Source organism: Ornithodoros turicata, chromosome 1, assembly GCF_037126465.1.
Source record: "Ornithodoros turicata isolate Travis chromosome 1, ASM3712646v1, whole genome shotgun sequence".
In the NCBI taxonomy this organism is placed as follows: Eukaryota; Metazoa; Arthropoda; class Arachnida; order Ixodida; family Argasidae; genus Ornithodoros; species Ornithodoros turicata.
This window is the reverse complement of record NC_088201.1, coordinates 221,928,285-221,939,948: the sequence shown is the minus strand read 5'-3', so window position 1 is coordinate 221,939,948 and position 11,664 is coordinate 221,928,285.

Genomic DNA, 11,664 nt, shown 5'->3' with positions numbered 1-11,664 from the left:
TGCTCTATTCCGAACCCTAGCTTTTATGCTCTTTTTTTTATGTTGGAGCATATCCAATCCCCACTGCTAGCGAAAGGCTTTAAATCCGTGCTGGGGATTTAAAGATGGTCTAATGCCGCATGCCATCTCTAATCAGGATGTGCAAAACGGAACATACACCAGGCTAAAAAAAAAGCTATCGCGTTAGAGTAGGACAGGATTGCCCCCAGGGCACAGCGGAAATCTTCCAGATAATTTGATCAGAAGTAAAAGATACCCAATCCAAAAGAGGGTCAAGTGCCAGTGAGCTGAGAATCCGGATGCACAGGGAAGGGGGTGAGGGGTGCTTGATGAGAAACGAAAGTATTTTGCGCGCTGAGTACCAGCTACAAAAAAAAAAAAAATGTCGCCAAAAGTATTGAGTAGAGTACGAGAATACCAGAAAAAGTATTTAAAATACCGTATTTTGAGTACGTTCTCAAGAAACGTACAGGTCTGGCGCAGTTTAAGAATTATCGAACCTGACGTGTGTCAGGGCTTGTGACGCGTATTCTTTCACATCGTATTGGTCCGGGAAGTGGCCGGAATAAGTAAGGAAGTGCACTAACGGATAAGCGGTTTTTCGCGATTTAGTCAAGGGTCAGGCCCAGATAAACCCTCGTCGCTTAGGACACTGGCCGGCAGACAAACGTGCAGGATCGCGCGGTGCTTTACCACAAGTACCGTGCTTTACAGGCGATTTACTCGCCAAATACGGCGATCATATCTACGACACCGCAATGTATTTGATACGATATAAATTACATAAAAGCATGCCGCAACAAGAGATGCAACTTCTGCACTTGTTATCGCTTCACGACAAGCCGCCCCACGCAATGCACCCTGTTCTACGCCCCTTACCTGGTGTACGTAGAAGTGGAAAGAAGTGGCGATAATACGCCTGCTGTTCAGAGTCGCATCATTAAGCCTGCTTATTGCTCGCTATTTTCAAGAAATGAAACTCCATGTAAGAACAGAAGGAAGTGAGTTTCGGGAAGCAACTGCTTGGTGTAGCCCGTGTTGTCTGAATATGCACTTCTCGCACTTGTTTTATTGTACACACAATCAGATCACTGTAATAAAATGTATTTGTATGTAACTAGATTGTTGAATGCCAGTACTCAATAACAAGCAATGGAAGAACGTTTTTCTTCTTCTTTTTTCACCGGATGAACTTTTCTTGTTTTTTTTTGTGTATTTTATGAATATAAATTAATGTAAATTTTTGCGAACGGAAGCCGGAAATTTTCCAAGTACAGGTCACATTTTGACCCCTACCAATGTGAAGAGCGTGTCAAATTAATGCCAATTGACAGGAATGTTCAGGGGGTATACCTTTAGAAAAAATAGCCGAACATCACGCTCTACGGAGCTAGCGCTCGACAAAATTATTTTCAGCGCAATCCTTGTGTGAGATAGATTTCATGCCCGTCATCTCAATAAATGCGGTCTTCTTCGAACATCAACAACTTGGTGGAGGTGCGAACGATTGCTTCTTCTCAGCCTCTTTCTAAACCTGGAGCTTCGGATCCGACGAATTTTGTCAATGGCTAACGCTCCTTTAGCTGCTGTTGGTAATGGCACTGCCTCGGGGAGCTCGGTCCACCTACGACCTCACAGGCCCCTCCCGTAGTACGACAGCGCGGCACTCGCACCTTCAATGGTATCGACGGTTAAGATGTCGACGACTGGTTACACGAATTTGGACGGGTATGCCATCACAACAGCAGTAAGTTGAACAACGTCGCCTTTCACCTGCCCGGTGTTACTAAGACTTGGTTCTTGAACCACGAAGGGGACTTTCAGGACTGGGAACAATTTTCAGGCCGTTTGCGTGACCTTTTCGGCAGACCAGAGTTCCGCAAAATTGACGCGGAGCAGAAGCTTTCGTATCGTACGCAGCAGCGGAGTCCTACATGAGGAGTCCTACATGTCCTATGTGGAAGACGTGATGTCGCTCTTTAAACGTTCCAACTCAGATATGTCAGACGCTGAAAAAATACAATTTATACTAAAAGGAATCAGGGAGCAGGCGTTCCAGCTTCTCATACGCGAGGACTTTTCTACGGTTGCCGAAATACTTGTTTTCTGCAAGAAGCTTCAAGACGCCACGAATCTGCGGAATAAAGAGACTTACGTTCAATACGAAGCGGCAGCTGAGATTGTATCCCTCGACAACCTGCGCACTCTCATTCGCGAAATTGTACGTGAAGAACTCAGCAAGCAGACACCAACCGCCGAACCAGCTCAACGTGAAACCCCTGCGCTTGTACAGTTTATAGTACGAGAAGGGATTGCAAGCGGCCTAGCGCCTCCTTCCGCTTCAGCCATCGCACGCGGATGTTGTGCGATACAGCTTGTACCCCGACTCCACAACTGCAGCGGTATCTGCAGCTTTTATCCGAAACCCCACCAGTGTTTCCGTTGGTCAGGCGAGGCGCCGTTTCACATACTACTACTGCGGTACACCAGGTCACACCATGAGATTTTGCAGGAAGCGCCAGCGAGAGGAGTTTTGGGCGGGACGTTCCTCCTACGGGCCGCCACAGATTTATGCGAATGCGCGATATCAAGCACACCCCTTCGATCACACTCGTGACCACTATCTTTCGTTACCTCCGAACGAAGAGTCCAGTGCGCCCAGGAGGTCCGACTACGCAAATAGTCCACGCCGTTCCCGATCTCCAGGTGGCCGTTGGAGATCCTCCTCGCGTAGCCCAGTTCGCCTCACGTCGCCACCCCCTTGGGGAAACACACATAGATGCAGTCCTTGGAGGTCGTGCTGCACCAATCGCATGTTCTCAAAACGTACCTCGCCCTCCTCGCCCACGAAACTTCATCTCTGCCACCGTTGACAGCCATCCCACATCTGCATTGACTGACACCAGCCCTTCCATTTCCATCTTGTCATTGGGCTTGTGCAAGAAGTTACATAAAGTGAGATTTTCTGGTGTACTCGCCTCAATTCAGCGTTCAACAACATTAGTTAGACAGCTGGTTCCTGCACTGCTCACGTGACAATATATGGTGTATGCTATCCTGTTGAACTCCGGATACTCCCCACTTCTTCGCACGACATATCTTGGGTTGCGACTACCTCGAGCAGCATGACGCCGTTATTGACCACGTGCGCTAGGAGCTAACACTGCCTTCGGAAGGAGTATACAACGGCCTCGCCACGTCCAATCTACTTAAATTCTGTGTAGTTGAAGACATTGTACTTGCTCCTTGGTCTACGTCGTTCCTCACTCTCGCTTCTTCGGGGACGGAGCTGCTTTCCGATGTTGTACTTTCTCCTCGTCAGGACGCCCTTGCACGAAAGGGCCTCGCTGCTCCTTTTTGCGTTTCTCTCATGGAGAACGGAAAATCTTCAATCCCTGTCACCAACACCCTGCTGAAATCGGTCGTCTTACCTGCTGGCTTCGTCGTGGCTACTTGCGAACCCATGTCTCGTGGTAGTGCATATGCCGTTCTCGACACGACGGATGGACCCTCAGTGACGCGTCCTCGACTCGACGAGTAGATCCTACTTCAGACGGTGTCTTCTTCTCTCGACGAGCGCCAGAGATGCAAAAATACTCCAAAACTCGGACGACGACATAACTGGACAAAAAAGTAGAGAACTCCAACTTAACACAACAAAATAACAAGTTTTACTCAGACGTTTCGTCCGTCATGCGACGGACATCATCAGTGCCAAATTGGATGAGAGATTATGCAACCGGTCGCTATTTAAGGAGATGGGAGTATTGTTCGGGAAGGAGGCCACGGTTTTTGTTACAAACCGAGGGGTCACCACGTATGTGCCACGACTCTAGAAGCTTCCTGTGTCCCCATCTTTGTTCGCGAGCGAAGGTCACCGCGGCCTTGGTCACCCAGACAGGCAGAAAACGGAAGACTCGTTTCAAAGAACATAAACGGGACATAAAGAGTGCGACCCACGCCACGCGGTTTAAGACGGAGCTTAGAGAGCATTGTTGGGACACGGGACATTGTTTCGACTTCGACAACGCGGTGACCTTGGCTCGCGAACAAAGATGGGGAGCCAGGAAGCTTCTAGAGTCGTGGCACATACGTGGTGACCCCTCGGTTTGTAACAAAAACCGTGGCCCCCTTCCGGAACAATACTCCCATCTCCTTAAATAGCGACCGGTTGTATAATCTCTCATCCAGTTCGGCACTGATGATGTCCGTCGCATGACGAACGAAACGTCTGCGTAAAACTTGTTATTTTGTTATGTTAAGTCGGAGTTCTCCTCTTTTTTTTGTGCAGTTACGTGCGCCAAAGAGGCGCTTCCTGTCTTTGCTGCGTACATACGCTCATCTGTTCGACCTTGACAAGTCCCCACTTGGGGTTGCCCGAAATGGAAGAACATACTATAGACACAGGAGCAGAAAAACCTATTCGTAAAAGACCGTACCGAGTTTCTCCTACCGAACGACAAAGAATCGACCAAGAGGTCACTCAAATGCTCACTAAAGGAATAATCCGGGCCTCATCGAGCCCCTGGTCATCTCCTGTCGTCCTGGTTTCCAAAAAGGATGGATCAATACGCTTCTGTATAGACTATCGCAGACTCAACAAAATAACTCTGAAGGAAGTATACCCGATGCCCCGAATTGACGACGCCCTAGACTCGATGCAAGGTGCGAAATATTTCTCCTCATTTAATTTGCTCTAGGGGTATTGGCAAATCCCTATGGCTGAAAGGGATCGACCTAAGACTGCCTTTGTAACACCTGGTGAGTTGTTTGAATTTAACGTAAAGACTTGCGGCCCTTGCAACGCCCCAGCGACCTTTGAGCGGATGATGGACACGGTACTCAGGGGTCTGCGATGGAAAACATGTCTATGTTATCTGGACGATGTCGTCGTTTTTTTCTGCCACGTTTGAAGACCACTTGCTCCGCCTGGAATCAGTCTTTTCTGCGTTGCACGCGGCCGGCCTACAACTTCACAAGAAAAATTGCCACTTCGGCTTTGAGAAAGTTAAGATGCTTGGCCACATCTTTTCTGCAAAAGGGATATCACCTGACCCCGAAAGACGTTCAGGCTGTTTCGAATTTTCCGACACCCTCGTCCATCAAAGAGCTCCGGAGCTTTCTTGGGCTGTCTTCTTACTTTCGGCGCTTTATTAGGGGGTATGCCAGAATTCCAGCTCCCCTCACTGCACCCTTGCACGCGACGTGATCTTCCAGTGGGGTCCCGAAGCAGATGTTGCATTTCAGCAGCTCAAGACACTCCTCACGAACGCCCTCAATCTCCTGCACTTCAATCCGTCGTATCCGATTTAACTACACACTGACGCAAGCGGTACTGGGCTGGGTGCTGTTCTTGCGCAAAGATGAACCCATGGAGCATGCCGTCGCCTTGGGAAGTCGCCTTCTGACTAAGGTCGAGAAGAATTACTCCACCACACAGAAGGAATGCTTGGCGGTCATTTGGGCAGTCGGGAAATTTCGTTCCTATCTCTATGGCCGCCACTTCTCCGTCGTCACCGACCATCATGCTTTGTGCTGGCTCGCGACCTTGTAGGATCATTCGCGACGGCTTGCACGTTGGGCGTTGCACCTTCAAGAATTCGATTTCACGGTCCAGTACAAGGCAAACACCTGGACGCTGACGCTCTCTCCCGATCTTCTCTTGGCCAGAACAAATCCGACCCAGAGCTCTCTTACGAAGACGTTATGTTCCTTATCCAGCTTGACCCGCTCACTTTTCACTCCGGGCAGCTTAAAGACGAATCTGTTCGTCCGCTCATCCGTCATCTTGATGGCTGTGCCCCATCGGCAGACAGGAAGCTTATCCGTAAAAGCAGGCATTTTGTTTTGCACGACAGAACATTATACACGAGGAACTACACCCCGGAGGGATCCCGGCTCTTCGTGGTGATACCTCGACACCTCTGGGCAGCCGTCTTAATAAACTTGTACGACGACCCAACCGCTGGACATCTTGGCTTTATGAACGCGTTCGGCGCAAGTTTTCCTGGCCATGCCTCTACAAAACCGTCCACCGCTATGTGTCGTCTTGCCGGCTCTGCCAACAGCGGAAGGTTGCATCAATCCTTCCGATCATCTCCATCCACTACCTCCACCGCGGCACCTGTTCGAACCGGTTGGAATTGATCTCTTCGGCCCCCTTCCTCTCTCAGCTTCCGAAAACCGGTGGATTGTGACAGCAATCGACCATTCTAGCAGATATGGTGTGGCTTCAGCCCTCCCAACAGCTACTGCGAACGATATCGCAAAATTCTTCATACATAATATACTGCTTCACCACGGAGCTCCCAGGATCCTGCTTAGCGACCGCGGCTTCCAATTTGTCGCGCAGATCGTTAACGAAGTGCTTACCAGCAGTGTTGGGCAGTACTTGAAGTACCAAGTACTCAAGTAGTACTTTAAGTACATTTCTGTGTACTTGTACTTTACTTTAAGTACATTTCAAATCGTGTACTTTGTACTGTATTTAAAGTACTTTTTCCGAGTACTTTCCCATCAAGTACTCAAGTACCCAAACTTGGTCCCAGGCACAAAATTATAAAGGAGTATCAAAGATGCACCCTACTAAAAGCGCTAAAATGACAAGAAGACGACGAAAACACATAGATATAATAGTTTTTGTCGTTTTGCCGTCATTTTAGCGCTTCTAGTGGGGGGATGCAGTACCAAGACTCCCAGTATGACATTTTACCAAAATGATTTTTGTGCATTTAAAGAGCATATTTGTTGAAGCAAATCTATTGTTGAGACGCCTGAAATGTTGAAAAAGTATCAACGCTTCTATGGTTATGTCAAACGACTCAAACAAAATTATCTAGCCTCTTATACCCGAAGATTAGTACCGGAACACCACACTAGGCGGGCGATCTTGGATCAGTCAGGGTATAATACTATTTTGCATACTCGCAGCACAACTGACGCGGACATGTTATCGTTCTACGTTTCACCCCAGCAAGACAACTGGGATGACCTCCTTCCCTTCCTCGTCTACGCGTACAACACCGCCACACAGTCGACGACGCGCTTCAGCCCCTTTACTTGCTATACGGACGTGAGCCCGTGCACACCATCGATACTCTATTCCCCTACGTCCCAGACGTTGCCAACCATGTGCTTGCGGACGCCACCTGCCGCGCTGAAGAGTGCCATCAAATAGCTCGATGCCGAACCTTCTATGTCCAAGCGTCCACCAAAGCACGCTTCGTCGAGACCCGTGCGAACGTCCTTTACACACCACGCCAACCTGTCTGGCTCTGGGCCCCGTTACGGAAACCTGGCCTATCATCCAAGCTCCTGTTCCATTACGTCGGCCCCTACAAAATCGTCCGGGCCCTCTCTGATGTGAGTTACGTCATTCAACCTCTGGACGTCCCAGCTGACCGCCGGCGCCGCTCCACAGAAACCGCTCACGTCGCCCGCCTCAAACCATACGTCGAACGTGAGACGGCGGCCACTACCTCCACCCCTGCGTTGTCTCGCAAGGATGGCTCTGCCTCAGTGGGGGTGGGGGGTGGAGGGGAGTTGTGAGACAGATTTCATGTCCGTCATCCTCATCCTCATTGTCATCTCAATAAACACGCAGTTCTTCTAACCTCAACAACGGAACATTAACGCAGAGTACGTAATTCGCTACCGTCAAACTGATACGCAAGCAGCACGCCAATATTGGTCATATATTGGACCGATGTGGCTGCCAAGATTGCCAATATTGGTCCAATATGGGCTGCCAATATTGGACCAACATGGGTGTGCAACCAGGCTCCGTATTGGACCAATGTGGGCTGCCATATTGGCAAGCCCATTTTGCGCCAATATTTCTCTGATAAAACCAACGGGGAGTCCGTGTAAATAAAGCATTATGCTGTATAATATTCACCACTGATATTGCTTTTGTCTGATTTTTGCTTTTTTTATTTCTGCGGATCTGATTGATCCACGTTCACATGACTGCAAAAAAAAGAAAGAAAGAAAGAAACGAAAAGAAACACGACATTCCTCCAAAAAACGAAGAACATGTGCTACGCCCGCCTTGCCGAAGGACACAGGCAGTCACAAGGAACTGCCATTGCCAAAGAACAAGAAACTATCTTCCCGGAACAGCACCGCAAGTGGTACTGCCCCGACGACCTTGTTATCAGCCGCGCGTTTAAAATGACAGTCCGGTCGAAAACATAGGTCTGGGAAACACCGCCTTATGATTTCTGGTACTCCTCACAACAACTGTGCAAAATATTTCAGAAGAAATCGTATCGCACGATTTATAATCGACATTTTTCTATGCCGCAGTTGGTCCCGAGTAAAGGCCGCAGCGAGCTCTCGCGTGACGTGCATAAGAGCAATGCCGCTCGTGACATGCGCATGCCTGTTTGCGCGATAGTTGGTGGTGGTGGTAGTGATAGGGCTTGCCCTTGTCGGCCTCACGTATGTGGGCAACGTCACGACTCACGCCCTGGGGGAATGTGCGTCCTGGGCGTCGGCACAGTTCCCTTAGATGCGCGATAGTTGATTGTTGCGTGCTAGCATTTGTCCATTATGATGTTTTTGAGTACCAATCACGCGTTATGTAGACTAAAATGCAGAGTAGCGTAAACACAGGTATCACGACGTAGCCTACTGTTCAGTACACTCATAGACAAAAACACCTCTCTGCATTCCCAGCAACGGCGCAGTCCTCCACTCCACTAGGTCATACTCACGTGACGGCTGACGTACATAGAGGATCCTTGGGGCAAGGAGTATGCGAGGGAGAAAAACGAAACCGGATGTCTTCAGAGGAGTCTTTTTTATTCGATATCTCGAGAACCACGCCGTTTTGTGAGCTGAAACTTTCCACCCAGCATGTAAGCTTCCATGACAGTTGGAAAAAATCAACTTCTGGTTTTCCCGGACTGTCCCTTTAAAGACACGGCCCACCCAGGGGCCTTTCTCCAAATACGAAGGACCGGCTCCCTTTCACCTCCCTCCACTGCGAAAGATCAATACGCGGATTTGAAGGGAGAACAAAGATCCCTCAGAAGCCTTCATTGGGACCGCAATATTCTGTGGACTAACATTTTCCAACCCGCTCCGGGAACACAAAGCAGCGAAACACTTTCGTGACGGTGACGGACGCCAAAGCAATTTACACTGCGTGCAGCAACATGAAATCACCTAACTTTACAGAATAGCCATCCCTTCCTATGAAACATTGTGTTTTTACTTGACCTGCCGCAATTTCGTTATCATTACAGCAACCAGCGACATTTGAGCCCTATGAAACGTCCGTTCGGGGTGTCGCGCATGCGCATTAGTTGTAGGACGCGTGATTTCGCTCAAACAACCCGCTTGCTCTCAGTCGGCTCGGCCGATTGGCATTGGCATCGCGAAGGAAGATGGCGACGACTTTCAAGACGTGGAAAGTTGAGTTGTCGAATTCTAGCGAACGTTGCATTGGGATTGCCACGAACATTACCTGTTTCGAACAATGTGTATCATCTGCGGGAAGTTGTTGGATGTAATGGTGAATTGGGTATCTCACATGCTTCAACGTTCAATCTTGCCGTGCTGCTTGGGCATTTGTGCAACACGGGTGCGTACCATTTTCTGTTCAGGCAATATGGGGTGCACGCGGGCCATATGCGGCCCATATTGCCAAGATGTTCCAAATATTGGCTCAAAGTGGGCAATATGGGGCCCATATTGCCAGGATTTTCCCCATATTGGCTGAAACTGGGCAACATGGGGCCCATATTGCCCATTTTCAGCCAATATGGGGAAAATCTTGGCGAAACGGGTCCCATGTTGGACCACTATCGCGAATGACCAGCCAATATGGGCCCAATTTTGTGTGCTGCTTGGGTAGCAAGAGAGTCTTAGCAGATCGGAGGGCAACGCTACGAACGGTACGGTAAGAACTGTGTTGCCATCCAACGGCGATAACATGAACTACCGTTCCCAAGTTGTCTAGGCATCTGTTTCTGAACGAATTGCCCAATAGAACTACGTTTTCGTACTCTGTTCTTGTTTTCTTTGCGTTAGAAAATTGATTTGTTGTTCCACCAACAAACAAAAGGACAACGGACACTCACTGCCTGTCAGTTCGTCGCTATCACACGCCGTTATGGCGCACGCTGCTGGTCACTCGGACTTGGTTGGCAGCATCCAGAGACCAGAAGTTCGTGTTTTCGAATGGTACAAGGTATACGGCTTCTTCTAAGAAGACGACGGAGTCCCTCGTACTGAAGCGCAGTCTCGTAGTCTCAACTTCGGACACAGTCGGCGAGGTGTTGCTGGCAGCCATGTTGTTTTGTGCGACGAAAACAACGTAGAGGACGGAACGCAAAAAGATGAGTCGATCGTTCCAACGTGAAACGCGGAAGCCACGTTTCCGTTCCGGTGCACGCGCTCTTGCTCACGTGGAGAATAGCGTTCCTTCTCTTCGCTGCGTCTACTAAAACTCTCTACTGACCGACTGACCGTTGCGCTGCGCCACTGCCCAGACAGAACACCATCTCCTACGGACGTCCGAAATATATTCCAATGTCCATATCCGAAAACTGACCTCCGTGGGACTCTCCTCGGATATTTGTGGAAGGATATTCGTAGCCGTATATCCGCAGGAGGTCCTGTTGCGGCCGTTTCACGGATTGTCCGAATCAGCTCCGTGATGGGATGCTGTGCGGATCATGTATTTGAAGAGAGAGAGAAAGGCGGGACGATGTAGCACTGCAGAAATTCGTCTTTCCATGAACCAACTCAGTTTCTCAAGCTACATGAGTAAGAAACAGAGACATTACCTCTACGCCGACTTAATACGCAAAACAATTTCTCATTTCGCCGTTCTGTGTGCACGCAATCGAATTAAACTTAGACAGCTCACCCTTCATTTCGACTGACAGGCGAAATGGGCTCTCGAATGTGTAGAAGCTCGCGGGAACACCAATGTACAGTGTCTGTTCCCTGTTTGGAAGTGAATGCTACTTCCTTTCCAAAGCATTTCGGCTGAGTGGCCCAATCTCTTCTTGCTGTTTGTTCTTTCTTTTCTTTTTTTCTTTTTGAAACGCAGCGCTGATGTTCCCTCATGGGAAGCAAAGCGGAGCAACAGAAAGTGAAACGAGCGGCGACGGTGACAGATGTTAAAAAAATGGCGGAAACACGCTTTACATTTTACTACAAAGTGTATACTGACTTCTGAAAAATAAAAAAAGTAACACTCGCTCGAGATACACGCTACATCCCAGGGAGCTCCTGTTTCTGTCCGTATCTCCTGGTTATGTCCGCAAAGTGCACGTTCGTAGGAAGTTCGAAGCCCGGCCAAGTAGATCTCCGTAGTATCGCTGAAGGAATTTCATTATTCTGCGGATATCCGTATCTGCGTGAAAGTATATCCGATGGACATCCGTAGGACAGAATTTTCTGACTGGGTGGCGCTGCTCTCTGCTGACGCCGTTTCCAATCACGCGCCCCTAGGGCCGAGGCGAGGTTTTTTTTTCGCACACATGTTTTCGTCTCATTGCAGCACTCTTGCGCAGTCGCACTTTCTGTTGCCTGCTTATAACTTTATCCAGACTAGGTTGTTCATAGGGTCAGTGCAAAACACAAAAAAAAAAAAAAACAATTGAATTTAATCACGTTAACCTCCTGGTTGCAAGACATACGGTTTCT